This window comes from Dendrobates tinctorius, unplaced genomic scaffold, assembly GCF_039654945.1.
Source record: "Dendrobates tinctorius isolate UK_male_01 unplaced genomic scaffold, ASM3965494v1 ptg000011l, whole genome shotgun sequence".
Classification (NCBI taxonomy): domain Eukaryota; kingdom Metazoa; phylum Chordata; class Amphibia; order Anura; family Dendrobatidae; genus Dendrobates; species Dendrobates tinctorius.
Window position 1 is genome coordinate 119,984,393 of NW_027361679.1, and position 21,025 is coordinate 120,005,417.

At 51.4% G+C, this 21,025-nt stretch overlaps 30 pseudogenes; all 30 read left to right on the forward strand.

Moving 5' to 3' along the window:
• Window positions 1-1,133: 1,133 nt before the first annotated feature.
• Window positions 1,134-1,252, forward strand: LOC141058208 (5S ribosomal RNA; annotated as a pseudogene).
• A 1,430-nt stretch (window positions 1,253-2,682) lies between these two features.
• On the forward strand, window positions 2,683-2,801 carry LOC141051837 (5S ribosomal RNA; annotated as a pseudogene).
• Window positions 2,802-3,074: 273 nt separating this feature from the next.
• On the forward strand, window positions 3,075-3,193 carry LOC141054679 (5S ribosomal RNA; annotated as a pseudogene).
• Window positions 3,194-3,654: 461 nt separating this feature from the next.
• LOC141059185 (5S ribosomal RNA) lies at window positions 3,655-3,773 on the forward strand (annotated as a pseudogene).
• Window positions 3,774-4,046: 273 nt separating this feature from the next.
• Window positions 4,047-4,165, forward strand: LOC141055494 (5S ribosomal RNA; annotated as a pseudogene).
• Window positions 4,166-4,438: 273 nt separating this feature from the next.
• Window positions 4,439-4,557, forward strand: LOC141058781 (5S ribosomal RNA; annotated as a pseudogene).
• Window positions 4,558-5,018: 461 nt separating this feature from the next.
• LOC141051374 (5S ribosomal RNA) lies at window positions 5,019-5,137 on the forward strand (annotated as a pseudogene).
• Window positions 5,138-6,382: 1,245 nt separating this feature from the next.
• Window positions 6,383-6,501, forward strand: LOC141056501 (5S ribosomal RNA; annotated as a pseudogene).
• A 461-nt stretch (window positions 6,502-6,962) lies between these two features.
• On the forward strand, window positions 6,963-7,081 carry LOC141058211 (5S ribosomal RNA; annotated as a pseudogene).
• Window positions 7,082-7,354: 273 nt separating this feature from the next.
• On the forward strand, window positions 7,355-7,473 carry LOC141054690 (5S ribosomal RNA; annotated as a pseudogene).
• A 657-nt stretch (window positions 7,474-8,130) lies between these two features.
• Window positions 8,131-8,249, forward strand: LOC141055841 (5S ribosomal RNA; annotated as a pseudogene).
• A 656-nt stretch (window positions 8,250-8,905) lies between these two features.
• Window positions 8,906-9,024, forward strand: LOC141058214 (5S ribosomal RNA; annotated as a pseudogene).
• Window positions 9,025-9,101: 77 nt separating this feature from the next.
• Window positions 9,102-9,220, forward strand: LOC141051832 (5S ribosomal RNA; annotated as a pseudogene).
• A 77-nt stretch (window positions 9,221-9,297) lies between these two features.
• On the forward strand, window positions 9,298-9,416 carry LOC141056678 (5S ribosomal RNA; annotated as a pseudogene).
• A 461-nt stretch (window positions 9,417-9,877) lies between these two features.
• On the forward strand, window positions 9,878-9,996 carry LOC141058002 (5S ribosomal RNA; annotated as a pseudogene).
• A 273-nt stretch (window positions 9,997-10,269) lies between these two features.
• On the forward strand, window positions 10,270-10,388 carry LOC141054701 (5S ribosomal RNA; annotated as a pseudogene).
• Window positions 10,389-10,465: 77 nt separating this feature from the next.
• LOC141054712 (5S ribosomal RNA) lies at window positions 10,466-10,584 on the forward strand (annotated as a pseudogene).
• A 461-nt stretch (window positions 10,585-11,045) lies between these two features.
• LOC141058790 (5S ribosomal RNA) lies at window positions 11,046-11,164 on the forward strand (annotated as a pseudogene).
• A 273-nt stretch (window positions 11,165-11,437) lies between these two features.
• On the forward strand, window positions 11,438-11,556 carry LOC141058785 (5S ribosomal RNA; annotated as a pseudogene).
• A 450-nt stretch (window positions 11,557-12,006) lies between these two features.
• On the forward strand, window positions 12,007-12,125 carry LOC141058009 (5S ribosomal RNA; annotated as a pseudogene).
• Window positions 12,126-12,398: 273 nt separating this feature from the next.
• On the forward strand, window positions 12,399-12,517 carry LOC141054723 (5S ribosomal RNA; annotated as a pseudogene).
• Window positions 12,518-13,362: 845 nt separating this feature from the next.
• LOC141055523 (5S ribosomal RNA) lies at window positions 13,363-13,481 on the forward strand (annotated as a pseudogene).
• A 2,227-nt stretch (window positions 13,482-15,708) lies between these two features.
• Window positions 15,709-15,827, forward strand: LOC141056523 (5S ribosomal RNA; annotated as a pseudogene).
• Window positions 15,828-16,680: 853 nt separating this feature from the next.
• Window positions 16,681-16,799, forward strand: LOC141056534 (5S ribosomal RNA; annotated as a pseudogene).
• Window positions 16,800-17,456: 657 nt separating this feature from the next.
• LOC141059032 (5S ribosomal RNA) lies at window positions 17,457-17,575 on the forward strand (annotated as a pseudogene).
• An 848-nt stretch (window positions 17,576-18,423) lies between these two features.
• LOC141055904 (5S ribosomal RNA) lies at window positions 18,424-18,542 on the forward strand (annotated as a pseudogene).
• Window positions 18,543-19,002: 460 nt separating this feature from the next.
• On the forward strand, window positions 19,003-19,121 carry LOC141058013 (5S ribosomal RNA; annotated as a pseudogene).
• Window positions 19,122-19,590: 469 nt separating this feature from the next.
• Window positions 19,591-19,709, forward strand: LOC141054734 (5S ribosomal RNA; annotated as a pseudogene).
• A 461-nt stretch (window positions 19,710-20,170) lies between these two features.
• On the forward strand, window positions 20,171-20,289 carry LOC141056933 (5S ribosomal RNA; annotated as a pseudogene).
• A 273-nt stretch (window positions 20,290-20,562) lies between these two features.
• Window positions 20,563-20,681, forward strand: LOC141054756 (5S ribosomal RNA; annotated as a pseudogene).
• The last annotated feature ends 344 nt before the right edge of the window (window positions 20,682-21,025 follow it).

Consider the following 21,025-nt stretch of genomic DNA (forward strand, 5'->3'; position numbering starts at 1 on the left):
CATGCCCTCGTCAGATCGCAGCCGCTATGCAGCTTGAGGCCGGGCCAGTACCGGCATGGGAGACTGGCTGGGAATCCCTGGTCCTGTTGACATTTTGTACGTTTTATTTCCAAGCTTGCCCTTCCGAGTTTATCCTTCTTGAAAAGAACGTCAGAGATGGCACGCTTCCGTCAACGGCCATTCTAAGCTGAATATGCATGCCCTCGTCAGATCGCAGCAGCTTGAGGCCGGGCCAGTACCGGCATGGGAGACTGGCTGGGAATCCCTGGTCCTGTTGACATTTTGTACGTTTTTTTTTCCAAGCTTGCCCTTCCGAGTTTATCCTTCTTGAAAAGAACGTCAGAGATGGCACGCTTCCGTCAACGGCCATTCTAAACTGAATATGCATGCCCTCGTCACATCGCAGCCGCTAAGCAGCTTGAGGCCGGGCCAGTACCGGCATGGGAGACTGGCTGGGAATCCCTGGTCCTGTTGACATTTTGTACGTTTTATTTCCAAGCTTGCCCTTCCGAGTTTATCCTTCTTGAAAAAAACGTCAGAGATGGCACGCTTCCGTCAACGGCCATTCTAAGCTGAATATGCGTTCCCTCGTCAGATCGCAGCCTCTAAGCAGCTTGAGGCCGGGCCAGTACCGGCATGGGAGACTGGCTGGGAATCCCTGGTCCTGTTGACATTCTGTATGTTTTTTTTCCAAGCTTGCCCTTCCGAGTTTATCCTTCTTGAAAAAAACGTCAGAGATGGCACGCTTCCATCATCGGCCATTCTAAGCTGAATATGCATTCCCTCGACACATCGCAGCCGCTAAGCAGCTTGAGGCCGGGCCAGTACCGGCATGGGAGACTGGCTGGGAATCCCTGGTCCTGTTGACGTTTTATTTCCAAGCTTGCCCTTCCGAGTTTATCCTTCTTGAAAAGAACGTCAGAGATGGCACGCTTCCGTCAACGGCCATTCTAAGCTGAATATGCATGCCCTTGTCAGATCGCAGCCGCTAAGCAGCTTGAGGCCGGGCCAGTACCGGCATGGGAGACTGGCTGGGAATCCCTGGTCCTGTTGACATTTTGTACGTTTTTTTTCCAAGCTTGCCCTTCCGAGTTTATCCTTCTTGAAAAAAACGTCAGAGATGGCACGCTTCCGTCAACGGCCATTCTAAGCTGAATATGCCTGCCCTCGTCAGATCGCAGCCGCTAAGCAGCTTGAGGCCGGGCCAGTACCGGCATGGGAGACTGGCTGGGAATCCCTGGTCCTGTTGACATTTTGTACGTTTTTTTTCCAAGCTTGCCCTTCCGAGTTTATCCTTCTTGAAAAGAACGTCAGAGATGGCACGCTTCCGTCAACGGCCATTCTAAGCTGAATATGCATGCCCTCGTCAGATCGCAGCCGCTAAGCAGCTTGAGGCCGGGCCAGTACCGGCATGGGAGACTGGCTGGGAATCACTGATCGTGTTGACATTTTGTACGTTTTATTTCCAAGCTTGCCCTTTCGAGTTTAACCTTCTTGAAAAGAACGTCAGAGATGCCACACTTCCGTCAATGGCCATTCTAAGCTGAATATGCATGCCCTCGTCAGATTGCAGCTGCTAAGCAGCTTGAGGCTGGGCCAGTACCGGCATGGGAGACTGGCTGGGAATCCCTGGTCCTGTTGACATTTTGTACGTTTTATTTCCAAGCTTGCCCTTCCGAGTTTATCCTTCTTGAAAAGAACGTCAGAGATGGCACGCTTCCGTCAATGGCCATTCTAAGCTGAATATGCATGCCCTCGTCAGATCGCAGTCGCTAAGCAGCTTGAGGCCGGGCCAATACCGGCATGGGAGACTGGCTGGGAATCCCTGGTCCTGTTGACATTTTGTACGTTTTTTTTCCAAGCTTGCCCTTCCGAGTTTATCCTTCTTGAAAAAAACGTCAGAGATGGAACGCTTCCGTCAACGGCCATTCTAAGCTGAATATGCATGCCCTCGTCAGATTGCAGCCGCTAAGCAGCTTGAGGCTGGGCCAGTACCGGCATGGGAGACTGGCTGGGAATCCCTGGTCCTGTTGACATTTTGTACGTTTTATTTCCAAGCTTGCCCTTCCGAGTTTATCCTTCTTGAAAAGAACGTCAGAGATGGCACGCTTCCGTCAAAGGCCATTCTAAGCTGAATATGCATGCCCTCGTCAGATCGCAGCTGCTAAGCAGCTTGAGGCCGGGCCAGTACCGGCATGGGAGACTGGCTGGGAATCCCTGGTCCTGTTGACATTTTGTATGTTTTTTTTCCAAGCTTGCCCTTCCGAGTTTATCCTTCTTGAAAAGAACGTCAGAGATGGCACGCTTCCGTCAACGGCCATTCTAAGCTGAATATGCATGCCCTCGTCAGATCGCAGCAGCTTGAGGCCGGGCCAGTACCAGCATGGGAGACTGGCTGGGAATCCCTGGTCCTGTTGACATTTTGTACGTTTTATTTCCAAGCTTGCCCTTCCGAGTTTATCCTTCTTGAAAAGAACGTCAGAGATGGCACACTTCCGTCAATGGCCCTTCTAAGCTGAATATGCATGCCCTCATCAGATCGCAGCCGGAGGCCGGGCCAGTACCGGCATGGGAGACTGGCTGGGAATCCCTGGTCCTGTTGACATTTTGTACGTTTTTTTTCCAAGCTTGCCCTTCCGAGTTTATCCTTCTTGAAAAAAACGTCAGAGATGGCACGCTTCCGTCAACGGCCATTCTAAGCTGAATATGCCTGCCCTCGTCAGATCGCAGCCACTAAGCAGCTTGAGGCCGGGCCAGTACCGGCATAGGAGACTGGCTGGGAATCCCTGGTCCTGTTGACATTTTGTACATTTTTTTTCCAAGCTTGCCCTTCCGAGTTTATCCTTCTTGAAAAGAACGTCAGAGATGGCACGCTTCCGTCAACGGCCATTCTAAGCTGAATATGCATGCCCTAGTCAGATCGCAGCCGCTAAGCAGCTTGAGGCCGGGCCAGTACCGGCATGGGAGACTGGCTGGGAATCCCTGGTCCTGTTGACATTTTGTACGTTTTATTTCCAAGCTTGCCCTTCCGAGTTTATCCTTCTTGAAAAGAACGTCAGAGATGGCACGCTTCCGTCAACGGCCATTCTAAGCTGAATATGCATGCCCTCGTCAGATCGCAGCCGCTAAGCAGCTTGAGGCCGGGCCAGTACCGGCATGGGAGACTGGCTGGGAATCCCTGGTCCTGTTGACATTTTGTACGTTTTTTTTCCAAGCTTGCCCTTCCGAGTTTATCCTTCTTGAAAAGAACGTCAGAGATGGCACACTTCCGTCAATGGCCATTCTAAGCTGAATATGCATGCCCTCGTCAGATCGCAGCAGCTTGAGGCCGAGCCAGTACCGGCATGGGAGACTGGCTGGGAATCCCTGGTCCTGTTGACATTTTGTACGTTTTATTTCCAAGCTTGCCCTTCCGAGTTTATCCTTCTTGAAAAGAACGTCAGAGATGGCACACTTCCGTCAATGGCCATTCTAAGCTGAATATGCATGCCCTCGTCAGATCGCAGCCGCTAAGCAGCCTGAGGCCGGGCCAGTACCGGCATGGGAGACTGGCTGGGAATCCCTGGTCCTGTTGACATTCTGTATGTTTTTTTTCCAAGCTTGCCCTTCCGAGTTTATCCTTCTTGAAAAAAACGTCAGAGATGGCACGCTTCCGTCAACGGCCATTCTAAGCTGAATATGCCTGCCCTCGTCAGATCGCAGCCGCTAAGCAGCTTGTGGCCGGGCCAGTACCGGCATGGGAGACTGGCTGGGAATCCCTGGTCCTGTTGACATTTTGTACGTTTTTTTTCCAAGCTTGCCCTTCCGAGTTTATCCTTCTTGAAAAAAACGTCAGAGATGGCACACTTCCGTCAACGGCCATTCTAAGCTGAATATGCATTCCCTCGTCAGATCGCAGCCGCTAAGCAGCTTGAGGCCGGGCCAGTACCGGCATGGGAGACTGGCTGGGAATCCCTGGTCCTGTTGACATTTTGTACGTTTTATTTCCAAGCTTGCCCTTCCGAGTTTATCCTTCTTGAAAAGAACGTCAGAGATGGCACACTTCCGTCAACGGCCATTCTAAGCTGAATATGCATGCCCTCGTCAGATCGCAGTCGCTAAGCAGCTTGAGGCCGGGCCAGTACCGGCATGGGAGACTGGCTGGGAATCCCTGGTCCTGTTGACATTTTGTACGTTTTTTTTCCAAGCTTGCCCTTCCGAGTTTATCCTTCTTGAAAAGAACGTCAGAGATGGCACGCTTCCGTCAACGGCCATTCTAAGCTGAATATGCATGCCCTCGTCAGATCGCAGCCGCTAAGCAGCTTGAGGCTGGGCCAGTACTGGCATGGGAGACTGGCTGGGAATCCCTGGTCGTGTTGACATTTTGTACGTTTTTTTTCCAAGCTTGCCCTTCCGAGTTTATCCTTCTTGAAAAAAACGTCAGAGATGGCACGCTTCCGTCAACGGCCATTCTAAGCTGAATATACCTGCCCTCGTCAGATCGCAGCCGCTAAGCAGCTTGAGGCCGGGCCAGTACCGGCATGGGAGACTGGCTGGGAATCCCTGGTCGTGTTGACATTTTGTACGTTTTTTTTCCAAGCTTGCCCTTCCGAGTTTATCCTTCTTGAAAAGAACGTCAGAGATGGCACACTTCCGTCAATGGCCATTCTAAGCTGAATATGCATGCCCTTGTCAGATCGCAGCAGCTTGAGGCCAGGCCAGTACCGGCATGGGAGACTGGCTGGGAATCCCTGGTCCTGTTGACATTTTGTACGTTTTATTTCCAAGCTTGCCCTTCCGAGTTTATCCTTCTTGAAAAGAACGTCAGAGACTGCACACTTCCGTCAATGGCCATTCTAAGCTGAATATGCATGCCCTCATCAGATCGCAGCCGCTAAGCAGCCTGAGGCCGGGCCAGTACCGGCATGGGAGACTGGCTGGGAATCCCTGGTCCTGTTGACTTTTTGTACGTTTTTTTTCCAAGCTTGCCCTTCCGAGTTTATCCTTCTTGAAAAAAACGTCAGAGATGGCACGCTTCCGTCAACGGCCATTCTAAGCTGAATATGCCTGCCCTCGTCAGATCACAGCCGCTAAGCAGCTTGAGGCCGGGCCAGTACCGGCATGGGAGACTGGCTGGGAATCCCTGGTCCTGTTGACATTTTGTACGTTTTATTTCCAAGCTTGCCCTTCCGAGTTTATCCTTCTTGAAAAGAACGTCAGAGATGGCACGCTTCCGTCAACGGCCATTCTAAGCTGAATATGCATTCCCTCGTCAGATCGCAGCTGCTAAGCAGCTTGAGGCCGGGCCAGTACTGGCATGGGAGACTGGCTGGGAATCCCTGGTCCTGTTGACATTTTGTATGTTTTTTTTCCAAGCTTGCCCTTCCGAGTTTATCCTTCTTGAAAAGAACGTCAGAGATGGCACGCTTCCGTCAACGGCCATTCTAAGCTGAATATGCATGCCCTCGTCAGATCGCAGCAGCTTGAGGCCAGGCCAGTACCAGCATGGGAGACTGGCTGGGAATCCCTGGTCCTGTTGACATTTTGTACGTTTTATTTCCAAGCTTGCCCTTCCGAGTTTATCCTTCTTGAAAAGAACGTCAGAGATGGCACACTTCCGTCAATGGCCCTTCTAAGCTGAATATGCATGCCCTCATCAGATCGCAGCCGCTAAGCAGCCGGAGGCCGGCCCAGTACCGGCATGGGAGACTGGCTGGGAATCCCTGGTCCTGTTGACATTTTGTACGTTTTTTTTCCAAGCTTGCCCTTCCGAGTTTATCCTTCTTGAAAAAAACGTCAGAGATGGCTTGCTTCTGTCAACGGCCATTCTAAGCTGAATATGCCTGCCCTCGTCAGATCGCAGCCACTAAGCAGCTTGAGGCCGGGCCAGTACCGGCATGGGAGAATGGCTGGGAATCCCTGGTCCTGTTGACATTTTGTACGTTTTTTTTCCAAGCTTGCCCTTCCGAGTTTATCCTTCTTGAAAAGAACGTCAGAGATGGCACGCGTCCGTCAACGGCCATTCTAAGCTGAATATGCATTCCCTCGTCACATCGCAGCCGCTAAGCAGCTTGAGGCCGGGCCAGTACCGGCATAGGAGACTGGCTGGGAATCCCTGGTCCTGTTGACATTTTGTACATTTTTTTTCCAAGCTTGCCCTTCCGAGTTTATCCTTCTTGAAAAGAACGTCAGAGATGGCACGCTTCCGTCAACGGCCATTCTAAGCTGAATATGCATGCCCTAGTCATATCGCAGCCGCTAAGCAGCTTGAGGCCGGGCCAGTACCGGCATGGGAGACTGGCTGGGAATCCCTGGTCCTGTTGACATTTTGTACGTTTTATTTCCAAGCTTGCCCTTCCGAGTTTATCCTTCTTGAAAAGAACGTCAGAGATGGCACGCTTCCGTCAACGGCCATTCTAAGCTGAATATGCATGCCCTCGTCAGATCGCAGCTGCTAAGCAGCTTGAGGCCGGGCCAGTACCGGCATGGGAGACTGGCTGGGAATCCCTGGTCCTGTTGACATTTTGTACGTTTTTTTTCCAAGCTTGCCCTTCCGAGTTTATCCTTCTTGAAAAGAACGTCAGAGATGGCACACTTCCGTCAATGGCCATTCTAAGCTGAATATGCATGCCCTCGTCAGATCGCAGCAGCTTGAGGCCGGGCCAGTACCGGCATGGGAGACTGGCTGGTAATCCCTGGTCCTGTTGACATTTTGTATGTTTTATTTCCAAGCTTGCCCTTCCGAGTTTATCCTTCTTGAAAAGAACGTCAGAGATGGCACACTTCCGTCAATGGCCATTCTAAGCTGAATATGCATGCCCTCGTCAGATCGCAGCCGCTAAGCAGCCTGAGGCCGGGCCAGTACCGGCATGGGAGACTGGCTGGGAATCCCTGGTCCTGTTGACATTTTGTATGTTTTTTTTCCAAGCTTGCCCTTCCGAGTTTATCCTTCTTGAAAAAAACGTCAGAGATGGCACGCTTCCGTCAACGGCCATTCTAAGCTGAATATGCCTGCCCTCGTCAGATCGCAGCCGCTAAGCAGCTTGAGGCCGGGCCAGTACCGGCATGGGAGACTGGCTGGGAATCCCTGGTCCTGTTGACATTTTGTACGTTTTTTTTCCAAGCTTGCCCTTCCGAGTTTATCCTTCTTGAAAAAAACGTCAGAGATGGCACGCTTCCGTCAACGGCCATTCTAAGCTGAATATGCATTCCCTCGTCAGATCGCAGCCGCTAAGCAGCTTGAGGCCGGGCCAGTACCGGCATGGGAGACTGGCTGGGAATCCCTGGTCCTGTTGACATTTTGTACGTTTTATTTCCAAGCTTGCCCTTCCGAGTTTATGCTTCTTGAAAAGAACGTCAGAGATGGCACACTTCCGTCAACGGCCATTCTAAGCTGAATATGCATGCCCTCGTCAGATCGCAGCCGCTAAGCAGCTTGAGGCCGGGCCAGTACCGGCATGGGAGACTGGCTGGGAATCCCTGGTCCTGTTGACATTTTGTACGTTTTTTTTCCAAGCTTGCCCTTCCGAGTTTATCCTTCTTGAAAAGAACGTCAGAGATGGCACGCTTCCGTCAACGGCCATTCTAAGCTGAATATGCATGCCCTCGTCAGATCGCAGCCGCTAAGCAGCTTGAGGCTGGGCCAGTACTGGCATGGGAGACTGGCTGGGAATCTCTGGTCGTGTTGACATTTTGTACGTTTTTTTTCCAAGCTTGCCCTTCCGAGTTTATCCTTCTTGAAAAGAACGTCAGAGATGGCACACTTCCGTCAATGGCCATTCTAAGCTGAATATGCATGCCCTTGTCAGATCGCAGCAGCTTGAGGCCGGGCCAGTACCGGCATGGGAGACTGGCTGGGAATCCCTGGTCCTGTTGACATTTTGTACGTTTTATTTCCAAGCTTGCCCTTCCGAGTTTATCCTTCTTGAAAAGAACGTCAGAGACTGCACACTTCCGTCAATGGCCATTCTAAGCTAAATATGCATGCCCTCGTCAGATCGCAGCTGCTAAGCAGCCTGAGGCCGGGCCAGTACCGGCATGGGAGACTGGCTGGGAATCCCTGGTCCTGTTGACATTTTGTACGTTTTTTTTCCAAGCTTGCCCTTCCGAGTTTATCCTTCTTGAAAAAAACATCAGAGATGGCACGCTTCCGTCAACGGCCATTCTAAGCTGAATATGCCTGCCCTCGTCAGATCGCAGCCGCTAAGCAGCTTGAGGCCGGGCCAGTACTGGCATGGGAGACTGGCTGGGAATCCCTGGTCCTGTTGACATTTTGTACATTTTTTTCCAAGCTTGCCCTTCCGAGTTTATTCTTCTTGAAAAAAACGTCAGAGATGGCACGCTTCCGTCAACGGCCATTCTAAGCTGAATATGCATGCCTTCGTCAGATCGCAGCCGCTAAGCAGCTTGAGGCTGGGCCAGTACTGGCATGGGAGACTGGCTGGGAATCCCTGGTCCTGTTGACATTTTGAATGTTTTTTTTCCAAGCTTGCCCTTCCGAGTTTATCCTTCTTGAAAAGAACGTCAGAGATGGCACGCTTCCGTCAACAGCCATTCTAAGCTGAATATGCATGCCCTCGTCAGATCGCAGCAGCTTGAGGCCGGGCCAGTACCGGCATGGGAGACTGGCTGGGAATCCCTGGTCCTGTTGACATTTTGTACGTTTTATTTCCAAGCTTGCCCTTCCGAGTTTATCCTTCTTGAAAAGAACGTCAGAGATGGCACACTTCCGTCAATGGCCATTCTAAGCTGAATATGCATGCCCTCATCAGATCGCAGCCGCTAAGCAGCCTGAGGCCGGGCCAGTACCGGCATGGGAGACTGGCTGGGAATCCCTGGTCCTGTTGACATTTTGTACGTTTTTTTTCCAAGCTTGCCCTTCCGAGTTTATCCTTCTTGAAAAAAACGTCAGAGATGGCACGCTTCCGTCAACGGCCATTCTAAGCTGAATATGCCTGCCCTCGTCAGATCGCAGCCGCTAAGCAGCTTGAGGCCGGGCCAGTACCGGCATGGGAGACTGGCTGGGAATCCCTGGTCCTGTTGACATTTTGTACGTTTTTTTTCCAAGCTTGCCCTTCCGAGTTTATCCTTCTTGAAAAGAACGTCAGAGATGGCACGCTTCCGTCAACGGCCATTCTAAGCTGAATATGCATGCCCTCGTCAGATCGCAGCCACTAAGCAGCTTGAGGCCGGGCCAGTACCGGCATGGGAGACTGGCTGGGAATCCCTGGTCCTGTTGACATTTTGTACGTTTTATTTCCAAGCTTGCCCTTCCGAGTTTATCCTTCTTGAAAAGAACTTCAGAGATGGCACGCTTCCGTCAACGGCCATTCTAAGCTGAATATGCATGCCCTCGTCAGATCGCAGCTGCTAAGCAGCTTGAGGCCGGACCAGTACTGGCATGGGAGACTGGCTGGGAATCCCTGGTCCTGTTGACATTTTGTATGTTTTTTTTCCAAGCTTGCCCTTCCGAGTTTATCCTTCTTGAAAAGAACGTCAGAGATGGCACGCTTCCGTCAACGGCCATTCTAAGCTGAATATGCATGCCCTCGTCAGATCGCAGCAGCTTGAGGCCAGGCCAGTACCAGCATGGGAGACTGGCTGGGAATCCCTGGTCCTGTTGACATTTTGTACGTTTTATTTCCAAGCTTGCCCTTCCGAGTTTATCCTTCTTGAAAAGAACGTCAGAGATGGCACACTTCCGTCAATGGCCCTTCTAAGCTGAATATGCATGCCCTCATCAGATCGCAGCCGCTAAGCAGCCGGAGGCCGGGCCAGTACCGGCATGGGAGACTGGCTGGGAATCCCTGGTCCTGTTGACATTTTGTACGTTTTTTTTCCAAGCTTGCCCTTCCGAGTTTATCCTTCTTGAAAAAAACGTCAGAGATGGCACGCTTCTGTCAACGGCCATTCTAAGCTGAATATGCCTGCCCTCGTCAGATCGCAGCCACTAAGCAGCTTGAGGCCGGGCCAGTACCGGCATGGGAGACTGGCTGGGAATCCCTGGTCCTGTTGACATTTTGTACGTTTTTTTTCCAAGCTTGCCCTTCCGAGTTTATCCTTCTTGAAAAGAACGTCAGAGATGGGACGCATCCGTCAACGGCCATTCTAAGCTGAATATGCATTCCCTCGTCACATCGCAGCCGCTAAGCAGCTTGAGGCCGGGCCAGTACCGGCATAGGAGACTGGCTGGGAATCCCTGGTCCTGTTGACATTTTGTACATTTTTTTTCCAAGCTTGCCCTTCCGAGTTTATCCTTCTTGAAAAGAACGTCAGAGATGGCACGCTTCCGTCAACGGCCATTCTAAGCTGAATATGCATGCCCTCGTCAGATCGCAGCCGCTAAGCAGCTTGAGGCCGGGCCAGTACCGGCATGGGAGACTGGCTGGGAATCCCTGGTCCTGTTGACATTTTGTACGTTTTATTTCCAAGCTTGCCCTTCCGAGTTTATCCTTCTTGAAAAGAACGTCAGAGATGGCACGCTTCCGTCAACGGCCATTCTAAGCTGAATATGCATGCCCTCGTCAGATCGCAGCCGCTAAGCAGCTTGAGGCCGGGCCAGTACCGGCATGGGAGACTGGCTGGGAATCCCTGGTCCTGTTGACATTTTGTACGTTTTTTTTCCAAGCTTGCCCTTCCGAGTTTATCCTTCTTGAAAAGAACGTCAGAGATGGCACACTTCCGTCAATGGCCATTCTAAGCTGAATATGCATGCCCTCGTCAGATCGCAGCAGCTTGAGGCCGGGCCAGTACCGGCATGGGAGACTGGCTGGGAATCCCTGGTCCTGTTGACATTTTGTACGTTTTATTTCCAAGCTTGCCCTTCCGAGTTTATCCTTCTTGAAAAGAACGTCAGAGATGGCACACTTCCGTCAATGGCCATTCTAAGCTGAATATGCATGCCCTCGTCAGATCGCAGCCGCTAAGCAGCCTGAGGCCGGGCCAGTACCGGCATGGGAGACTGGCTGGGAATCCCTGGTCCTGTTGACATTTTGTATGTTTTTTTTCCAAGCTTGCCCTTCCGAGTTTATCCTTCTTGAAAAAAACGTCAGAGATGGCACGCTTCCGTCAACGGCAATTCTAAGCTGAATATGCCTGCCCTCGTCAGATCGCAGCCGCTAAGCAGCTTGAGGCCGGGCCAGTACCGGCATGGGAGACTGGCTGGGAATCCCTGGTCCTGTTGACATTTTGTACGTTTTTTTTCCAAGCTTGCCCTTCCGAGTTTATCCTTCTTGAAAAAAACGTCAGAGATGGCACACTTCCGTCAACGGCCATTCTAAGCTGAATATGCATTCCCTCGTCAGATCGCAGCCGCTAAGCAGCTTGAGGCCGGGCCAGTACCGGCATGGGAGACTGGCTGGGACTCCCTGGTCCTGTTGACATTTTGTACGTTTTATTTCCAAGCTTGCCCTTCCGAGTTTATCCTTCTTGAAAAGAACGTCAGAGATGGAACACTTCCGTCAACAGCCATTCTAAGCTGAATATGCTTGCCCTCGTCAGATCGCAGCCGCTAAGCAGCTTGAGGCCGGGCCAGTACCAGCATGGGAGACTGGCTGGGAATCCCTGGTCCTGTTGACATTTTGTACGTTTTTTTTCCAAGCTTGCCCTTCCGAGTTTATCCTTCTTGAAAAGAACGTCAGAGATGGCACGCTTCCGTCAACGGCCATTCTAAGCTGAATATGCATGCCCTCATCAGATCTCAGCAGCTTGAGGCCGGGCCAGTACCAGCATGGGAGACTGGCTGGGAATCCCTGGTCCTGTTGACATTTTGTACGTTTTATTTCCAAGCTTGCCCTTCCGAGTTTATCCTTCTTGAAAAGAACGTCAGAGATGGCACACTTCCGTCAATGGCCCTTCTAAGCTGAATATGCATGCCCTCATCAGATCACAGCCGGAGGCCGGGCCAGTACCGGCATGGGAGACTGGCTGGGAATCCCTGGTCCTGTTGACATTTTGTACGTTTTTTTTCCAAGCTTGCCCTTCCGAGTTTATCCTTCTTGAAAAAAACGTCAGAGATGGCACGCTTCTGTCAACGGCCATTCTAAGCTGAATATGCCTGCCCTCGTCAGATCGCAGCCACTAAGCAGCTTGAGGCCGGGCCAGTACCGGCATGGGAGACTGGCTGGGAATCCCTGGTCCTGTTGACATTTTGTACGTTTTTTTTCCAAGCTTGCCCTTCCGAGTTTATCCTTCTTGAAAAGAACGTCAGAGATGGCACGCGTCCGTCAACGGCCATTCTAAGCTGAATATGCATTCCCTCGTCACATCGCAGCCGCTAAGCAGCTTGAGGCCGGGCCAGTACCGGCATAGGAGACTGGCTGGGAATCCCTGGTCCTGTTGACATTTTGTACATTTTTTTTCCAAGCTTGCCCTTCCGAGTTTATCCTTCTTGAAAAGAACGTCAGAGATGGCACGCTTCCGTCAACGGCCATTCTAAGCTGAATATGCATGCCCTCGTCAGATCGCAGCCGCTAAGCAGCTTGAGGCCGGGCCAGTACCGGCATGGGAGACTGGCTGGGAATCCCTGGTCCTGTTGACATTTTGTACGTTTTATTTCCAAGCTTGCCCTTCCGAGTTTATCCTTCTTGAAAAGAACGTCAGAGATGGCACGCTTCCGTCAACGGCCATTCTAAGCTGAATATGCATGCCCTCGTCAGATCGCAGCCGCTAAGCAGCTTGAGGCCGGGCCAGCACCGGCATGGGAGACTGGCTGGGAATCCCTGGTCCTGTTGACATTTTGTATGTTTTTTTTCCAAGCTTGCCCTTCCGAGTTTATCCTTCTTGAAAAGAACGTCAGAGATGGCACGCTTCCGTCAACGGCCATTCTAAGCTGAATATGCATGCCCTCGTCAGAGCGCAGCAGCTTGAGGCCGGGCCAGTACCGGCATGGGAGACTGGCTGGGAATCCCTGGTCCTGTTGACATTTTGTACGTTTTATTTCCAAGCTTGCCCTTCCGAGTTTATCCTTCTTGAAAAGAACGTCAGAGATGGCACGCTTCTGTCAACGGCCATTCTAAGCTGAATATGCATGCCCTCGTCAGATCGCAGCCGCTAAGCAGCTTGAGGCTGGGCCAGTACTGGCATGGGAGACTGGCTGGGAATCCCTGGTCGTGTTGACATTTTGTACGTTTTTTTTCCAAGCTTGCCCTTCCGAGTTTATCCTTCTTGAAAAGAACGTCAGAGATGGCACACTTCCGTCAATGGCCATTCTAAGCTGAATATGCATGCCCTTGTCAGATCGCAGCAGCTTGAGGCCGGGCCAGTACCGGCATGGGAGACTGGCTGGGAATCCCTGGTCCTGTTGACATTTTGTACGTTTTATTTCCAAGCTTGCCCTTCCGAGTTTATCCTTCTTGAAAAGAACGTCAGAGATGGCACACTTCCGTCAATGGCCATTCTAAGCTGAATATGCATGCCCTCATCAGATCGCAGCCGCTAAGCAGCTTGAGGCCGGGCCAGTACCGGCATGGGAGACTGGCTGGGAATCCCTGGTCCTGTTGACATTTTGTACGTTTTTTTTCCAAGCTTGCCCTTCCGAGTTTATCCTTCTTGAAAAGAACGTCAGAGATGGCACGCGTCCGTCAACGGCCATTCTAAGCTGAATATGCATACCCTCGTCACATCGCAGCCGCTAAGCAGCTTGAGGCTGGGCCAGTACCGGCATGGGAGACTGGCTGGGAATCCCTGGTCCTGTTGACATTTTGTACGTTTTATTTCCAAGCTTGCCCTTCCGAGTTTATCCTTCTTGAAAAGAACGTCAGAGATGGCACGCTTCCGTCAACGGCCATTCTAAGCTGAATATGCATCCCCTCGTCAGATCGCAGCCGCTAAGCAGCTTGAGGCCGGGCCAGTACCGGCATGGGAGACTGGCTGGGAATCCCTGGTCCTGTTGACATTTTGTACGTTTTATTTCCAAGCTTGCCCTTCCGAGTTTATCCTTCTTGAAAAGAACGTCAGAGATGGCACGCTTCCGTCAACGGCCATTCTAAGCTGAATATGCATGCCCTCGTCAGATCGCAGCAGCTTGAGGCCGGGCCAGTACCGGCATGGGAGACTGGCTGGGAATCCCTGGTCCTGTTGACATTTTGTACGTTTTTTTTTCCAAGCTTGCCCTTCCGAGTTTATCCTTCTTGAAAAGAACGTCAGAGATGGCACGCTTCCGTCAACGGCCATTCTAAACTGAATATGCATTCCCTCGTCACATCGCAGCCGCTAAGCAGCTTGAGGCCGGGCCAGTACCGGCATGGGAGACTGGCTGGGAATCCCTGGTCCTGTTGACGTTTTGTACGTTTTATTTCCAAGCTTGCCCTTCCGAGTTTATCCTTCTTGAAAAAAACGTCAGAGATGGCACGCTTCCGTCAACGGCCATTCTAAGCTGAATATGCATTCCCTCGTCAGATCGCAGCCTCTAAGCAGCTTGAGGCCGGGCCAGTACCGGCATGGGAGACTGGCTGGGAATCCCTGGTCCTGTTGACATTCTGTATGTTTTTTTTCCAAGCTTGCCCTTCCGAGTTTATCCTTCTTGAAAAAAACGTCAGAGATGGCACGCTTCCATCATCGGCCATTCTAAGCTGAATATGCATTCCCTCGTCACATCGCAGCCACTAAGCAGCTTGAGGCCGGGCCAGTACCGGCATGGGAGACTGGCTGGGAATCCCTGGTCCTGTTGACATTTTGTACGTTTTATTTCCAAGCTTGCCCTTCCGAGTTTATCCTTCTTGAAAAGAACGTCAGAGATGGCACGCTTCCGTCAACGGCCATTCTAAGCTGAATATGCATGCCCTTGTCAGTTCGCAGCCGCTAAGCAGCTTGAGGCCGGGCCAGTACCGGCATGGGAGACTGGCTGGGAATCCCTGGTCCTGTTGACATTTTGTACGTTTTTTTTCCAAGCTTGCCCTTCCGAGTTTATCCTTCTTGAAAAAAACGTCAGAGATGGCACGCTTCCGTCAACGGCCATTCTAAGCTGAATATTCCTGCCCTCGTCAGATCGCAGCCGCTAAGCAGCTTGAGGCCGGGCCAGTACCGGCATGGGAGACTGGCTGGGAATCACTGATTGTGTTGACATTTTGTACGTTTTATTTCCAAGCTTGCCCTTTCGAGTTTAACCTTCTTGAAAAGAACGTCAGAGATGGCACACTTCTGTCAATGGCCATTCTAAGCTGAATATGCATGCCCTCGTCAGATTGCAGCTGCTAAGCAGCTTGAGGCTGGGCCAGTACCGGCATGGGAGACTGGCTGGGAATCCCTGGTCCTGTTGACATTTTGTACGTTTTATTTCCAAGCTTGCCCTTCCGAGTTTATCCTTCTTGAAAAGAACGTCAGAGATGGCACGCTTCCGTCAATTTGCCATTCTAAGCTGAATATGCATGCCCTCGTCAGATCGCAGCCGCTAAGCAGCTTGAGGCCGGGCCATTACCGGCATGGGAGACTGGCTGGGAATCCCTGGTCCTGTTGACATTTTGTACGTTTTTTTTCCAAGCTTGCCCTTCCGAGTTTATCCTTCTTGAAAAAAACATCAGAGATGGCACGCTTCCGTCAACGGCCATTCTAAGCTGAATATGCATGCCCTCGTCAGATTGCAGCCGCTAAGCAGCTTGAGGCTTGGCCAGTACCGGCATGGGAGACTGGCTGGGAATCCCTGGTCCTGTTGACATTTTGTACGTTTTATTTCCAAGCTTGCCCTTCCGAGTTTATCCTTCTTGAAAAGAACGTCAGAGATGGCACGCTTCCGTCAACGGCCATTCTAAGCTGAATATGCATGCCCTCGTCAGATCGCAGCTGCTAAGCAGCTTGAGGCCGGGCCAGTACCGGCATGGGAGACTGGCTGGGAATCCCTGGTCCTGTTGACATTTTGTATGTTTTTTTTCCAAGCTTGCCCTTCCGAGTTTATCCTTCTTGAAAAGAACGTCAGAGATGGCACGCTTCCGTCAACGGCCATTCTAAGCTGAATATGCATGCCCTCGTCAGATCGCAGCAGCTTGAGGCCGGGCCAGTACCAGCATGGGAGACTGGCTGGGAATCCCTGGTCCTGTTGACATTTTGTACGTTTTATATCCAAGCTTGCCCTTCCGAGTTTATCCTTATTGAAAAGAACGTCAGAGATGGCACACTTCTGTCAATGGCCCTTCTAAGCTGAATATGCATGCCCTCATCAGATCGCAGCCGCTAAGCAGCCGGAGGCCGGGCCAGTACCGGCATGGGAGACTGGCTTGGAATCCCTGGTCCTGTTGACATTTTGTACGTTTTTTTTCCAAGCTTGCCCTTCCGAGTTTATCCTTCTTGAAAAAAACGTCAGAGATGGCACGCTTCCGTCAACGGCCATTCTAAGCTGAATATGCCTGCCCTCGTCAGATCGCAGCCACTAAGCAGCTTGAAGCCGGGCCAGTACCGGCATGGGAGACTGGCTGGGTATCCCTGGTCCTGTTGACATTTTGTACGTTTTTTTTCCAAGCTTGCCCTTCCGAGTTTATCCTTCTTGAAAAGAACGTCAGAGATGGCACGCGTCCGTCAACGGCCATTCTAAGCTGAATATGCATGCCCTCGTCACATCGCAGCCGCTAAGCAGCTTGAGGCCGGGCCAGTACCGGCATAGGAGACTGGCTGGGAATCCCTGGTCCTGTTGACATTTTGTACATTTTTTTTCCAAGCTTGCCCTTCCGAGTTTATCCTTCTTGAAAAGAACGTCAGAGATGGCACGCTTCCGTCAACGGCCATTCTAAGCTGAATATGCATGCCCTCGTCAGATCGCAGCTGCTAAGCAGCTTGAGGCCGGGCCAGTACCGGCATGGGAGACTGGCTGGGAATCCCTGGTCCTGTTGACATTTTGTACGTTTTTTTTCCAAGCTTGCCCTTCCGAGTTTATCCTTCTTGAAAAGAACGCCAGAGATGGCACACTTCCGTCAATGGCCATTCTAAGCTGAATATGCATGCCCTCGTCAGATCGCAGCAGCTTGAGGCCGGGCCAGTACCGGCATGGGAGACTGGCTGGGAATCCCTGGTCCTGTTGACATTTTGTACGTTTTATTTCCAAGCTTGCCCTTCCGAGTTTATCCTTCTTGAAAAGAACGTCAGAGATGGCACACTTCCGTCAATGGCCATTCTAAGCTGAATATGCATGCCCTCGTCAGATCGCAGCCGCTAAGCAGCCTGAGGCCGGGCCAGTACCGGCATGGGAGACTGGCTGGGAATCCCTGGTCCTGTTGACATTTTGTATGTTTTTTTTCCAAGCTTGCCCTTCCGAGTTTATCCTTCTTGAAAAAAACGTCAGAGATGACACGCTTCCGTCAACGGCCATTCTAAGCTGAATATGCATGCCCTCGTCAGATCGCAGCCGCTAAGCAGCTTGAGGCCGGGCCAGTACCGGCATGGGAGACTGGCTGGGAATCTCTGGTCCTGTTGACATTTTGTACGTTTTTTTTCCATGCTTGCCCTTCCGAGTTTATCCTTCTTGAAAAAAACGTCAGAGATGGCACGCTTCCGTCAACGGCCATTCTAAGCTGAATATGCATGCCCTCGTCAGATCGCAGCCGCTAAGCAGCTTGAGGCCGGGCCAGTACCGGCATGGGAGACTGTCTGGGAATCCCTGGTCCTGTTGACATTTTGTACGTTTTATTTCCAAGCTTGCCCTTCCGAGTTTATCCTTCTTGAAAAGAACGTCAGAGATGGCACGCTTCCGTTAACGGCCATTCTAAGCTGAATATGCATGCCCTCGTCAGATCGCAGCTGCTAAGCAGCTTGAGGCCGGGCCAGTACCGGCATGGGAGACTGGCTGGGAATCCCTGGTCCTGTTGACATTTTGTATGTTTTTTTTCCAAGCTTGCCCTTCCGAGTTTATCCTTCTTGAAAAGAACGTCAGAGATGGCATGCTTCCGTCAACGGCCATTCTAAGCTGAATATGCATGCCCTCTTCAGATCGCAGCAGCTTGAGGACGGGCCAGTACCGGCATGGGAGACTGGCTGGGAATCCCTGGTCCTGTTGACATTTTGTACGTTTTATTTCCAAGCTTGCCCTTCTGAGTTTATCCTTCTTGAAAAGAACGTCAGAGATGGCACGCTTCCATCAACGGCCATTCTAAGCTGAATATGCATGCCCTCGTCAGATCGCAGCCGCTAAGCAGCTTGAGGCTGGGACAGTACTGGCATGGGAGACTGGCTGGGAATCCCTGGTCGTGTTGACATTTTGTACGTTTTTTTTTTTCCAAGCTTGCCCTTCCGAGTTTATCCTTCTTGAAAAGAACGTCAGAGATGGCACACTTCCGTCAATGGCCATTCTAAGCTGAATATGCATGCCCTTGTCAGATCGCAGCAGCCTGAGGCCGGGCCAGTACCGGCATGGGAGACTGGCTGGGAATCCCTGGTCCTGTTGACATTTTGTACGTTTTTTTTCCAAGCTTGCCCTTCCGAGTTTATCCTTCTTGAAAAAAACGTCAGAGATGGCACGCTTCCGTCAACGGCCATTCTAAGCTGAATATGCCTGCCCTCGTCAGATCGCAGCCGCTAAGCAGCTTGAGGCCGGGCCAGTACTGGCATGGGAGACTGGCTGGGAATCCCTGGTCCTGTTGACATTTTGTACATTTTTTTCCAAGCTTGCCCTTCCGAGTTTATTCTTCTTGAAAAAAACGTCAGAGATGGCACGCTTCCGTCAACGGCCATTCTAAGCTGAATATGCATGCCCTCGTCAGATCGCAGCAGCTTGAGGCCGGGCCAGTACCATCATGGGAGACTGGCTGGGAATCCCTGGTCCTGTTGACATTTTGTACGTTTTATTTCCAAGCTTGCCCTTCCGAGTTTATCCTTCTTGAAAAGAACGTCAGAGATGGCACACTTCCGTCAATGGCCCTTCTAAGCTGAATATGCATGCCCTCATCAGATCGCAGCCGCTAAGCAGCCGGAGGCCGGGCCAGTACCGGCATGGGAGACTGGCTGGGAATCCCTGGTCCTGTTGACATTTTGTACGTTTTTTTTCCAAGCTTGCCCTTCCGAGTTTATCCTTCCTGAAAAAAACGTCAGAGATGGCACGCTTCTGTCAACGGCCATTCTAAGCTGAATATGCCTGCCCTCGTCAGATCGCAGCCACTAAGCAGCTTGAGGCCGGGCCAGTACCGGCATGGGAGACTGGCTGGGAATCCCTGGTCCTGTTGACATTTTGTACGTTTTTTTTCCAAGCTTGCCCTTCCGAGTTTATCCTTCTTGAAAAGAACGTCAGAGATGGCACGCGTCCGTCAACGGCCATTCTAAGCTGAATATGCATTCCCTCGTCACATCGCAGCCGCTAAGCAGCTTGAGGCCGGGCCAGTACCGGCATAGGAGACTGGCTGGGAATCCCTGGTCCTGTTGACATTTTGTACATTTTTTTTCCAAGCTTGCCCTTCCGAGTTTATCCTTCTTGAAAAGAACGTCAGAGATGGCACGCTTCCGTCAACGGCCATTCTAAGCTGAATATGCATGCCCTCGTCAGATGGCAGCCGCTAAGCAGCTTGAGGCCGGGCCAGTACCGGCATGGGAGACTGGCTGGGAATCCCTGGTCCTGTTGACATTTTGTACGTTTTATTTCCAAGCTTGCCATTCCGAGTTTATCCTTCTTGAAAAGAACGTCAGAGATGGCATGCTTCCGTCAACGGCCATTCTAAGCTGAATATGCATGCCCTCGTCAGATCGCAGCCGCTAAGCAGCTTGAGGCCGGGCCAGTACCGGCATGGGAGACTGGCTGGGAATCCCTGGTCCTGTTGACATTTTGTACGTTTTTTTTCCAAGCTTGCCCTTCTGAGTTTATCCTTCTTGAAAAGAACGTCAGAGATGGCACACTTCCGTCAATGGCCATTCTAAGCTGAATATGCATGCCCTCGTCAGATCGCAGCAGCTTGAGGCCGGGCCAGTACCGGCATGGGAGACTGGCTGGGAATTCCTGGTCCTGTTGACATTTTGTACGTTTTATTTCCAAGCTTGCCCTTCCGAGTTTATCCTTCTTGAAAAGAACGTCAGAGATGGCACACTTCCGTCAATGGCCATTCTAAGCTGAATATGCATGCCCTCGTCAGATCGCAGCCGCTAAGCAGCCTGAGGCCGGGCCAGTACCGGCATGGGAGACTGGCTGGGAATCCCTGGTCCTGTTGACATTTCGTATGTTTTTTTTCCAAGCTTGCCCTTCCGAGTTTATCCTTCTTGAAAAAAACGTCAGAGATGGCACGCTTCCGTCAACGGCCATTCTAAGCTGAATATACCTGCCCTCGTCAGATCGCAGCAGCTAAGCAGCTTGAGGCCGGGCCAGTACCGGCATGGGAGACTGGCTGGGAATCCCTGGTCCTGTTGACATTTTGTACGTTTTTTTTCCAAGCTTGCCCTTCCGAGTTTATCCTTCTTGAAAAAAACGTCAGAGATGGCACGCTTCCGTCAACGGCCATTCTAAGCTGAATATGCATTCCCTCGTCAGATCGCAGCCGCTAAGCAGCTTGAGGCCGGGCCAGTACCGGCATGGGAGACTGGCTGGGAATCCCTGGTCCTGTTGACATTTTGTACGTTTTATTTCCAAGCTTGCCCTTCCGAGTTTATCCTTCTTGAAAAGAACGTCAGAGATGGCACGCTTCCGTCAACGGCCATTCTAAGCTGAATATGCATGCCCTCGTCAGATCGCAGCCGCTAAGCAGCTTGAGGCCGGGCCAGTACCGGCATGGGAGACTGGCTGGGAATCCCTGGTCCTGTTGACATTTTGTACGTTTTATTTCCAAGCTTGCCCTTCCGAGTTTATCCTTCTTGAAAAGAACGTCAGAGATGGCACGCTTCCGTCAACGGCCATTCTAAGCTGAATATGCATGCCCTCGTCAGATCGCAGCTGCTAAGCAGCTTGAGGCTGGGCCAGTACTGGCATGGGAGACTGGCTGGGAATCCCTGGTCCTGTTGACATTTTGTATGTTTTTTTTCCAAGCTTGCCCTTCCGAGTTTATCCTTCTTGAAAAAAACATCAGAGATGGCCCGCTTCCGTCAACGGCCATTCTAAGCTGAATATGCCTTCCCTCGTCAAATCGCAGCCGCTAAGCAGCTTGAGGCCGGG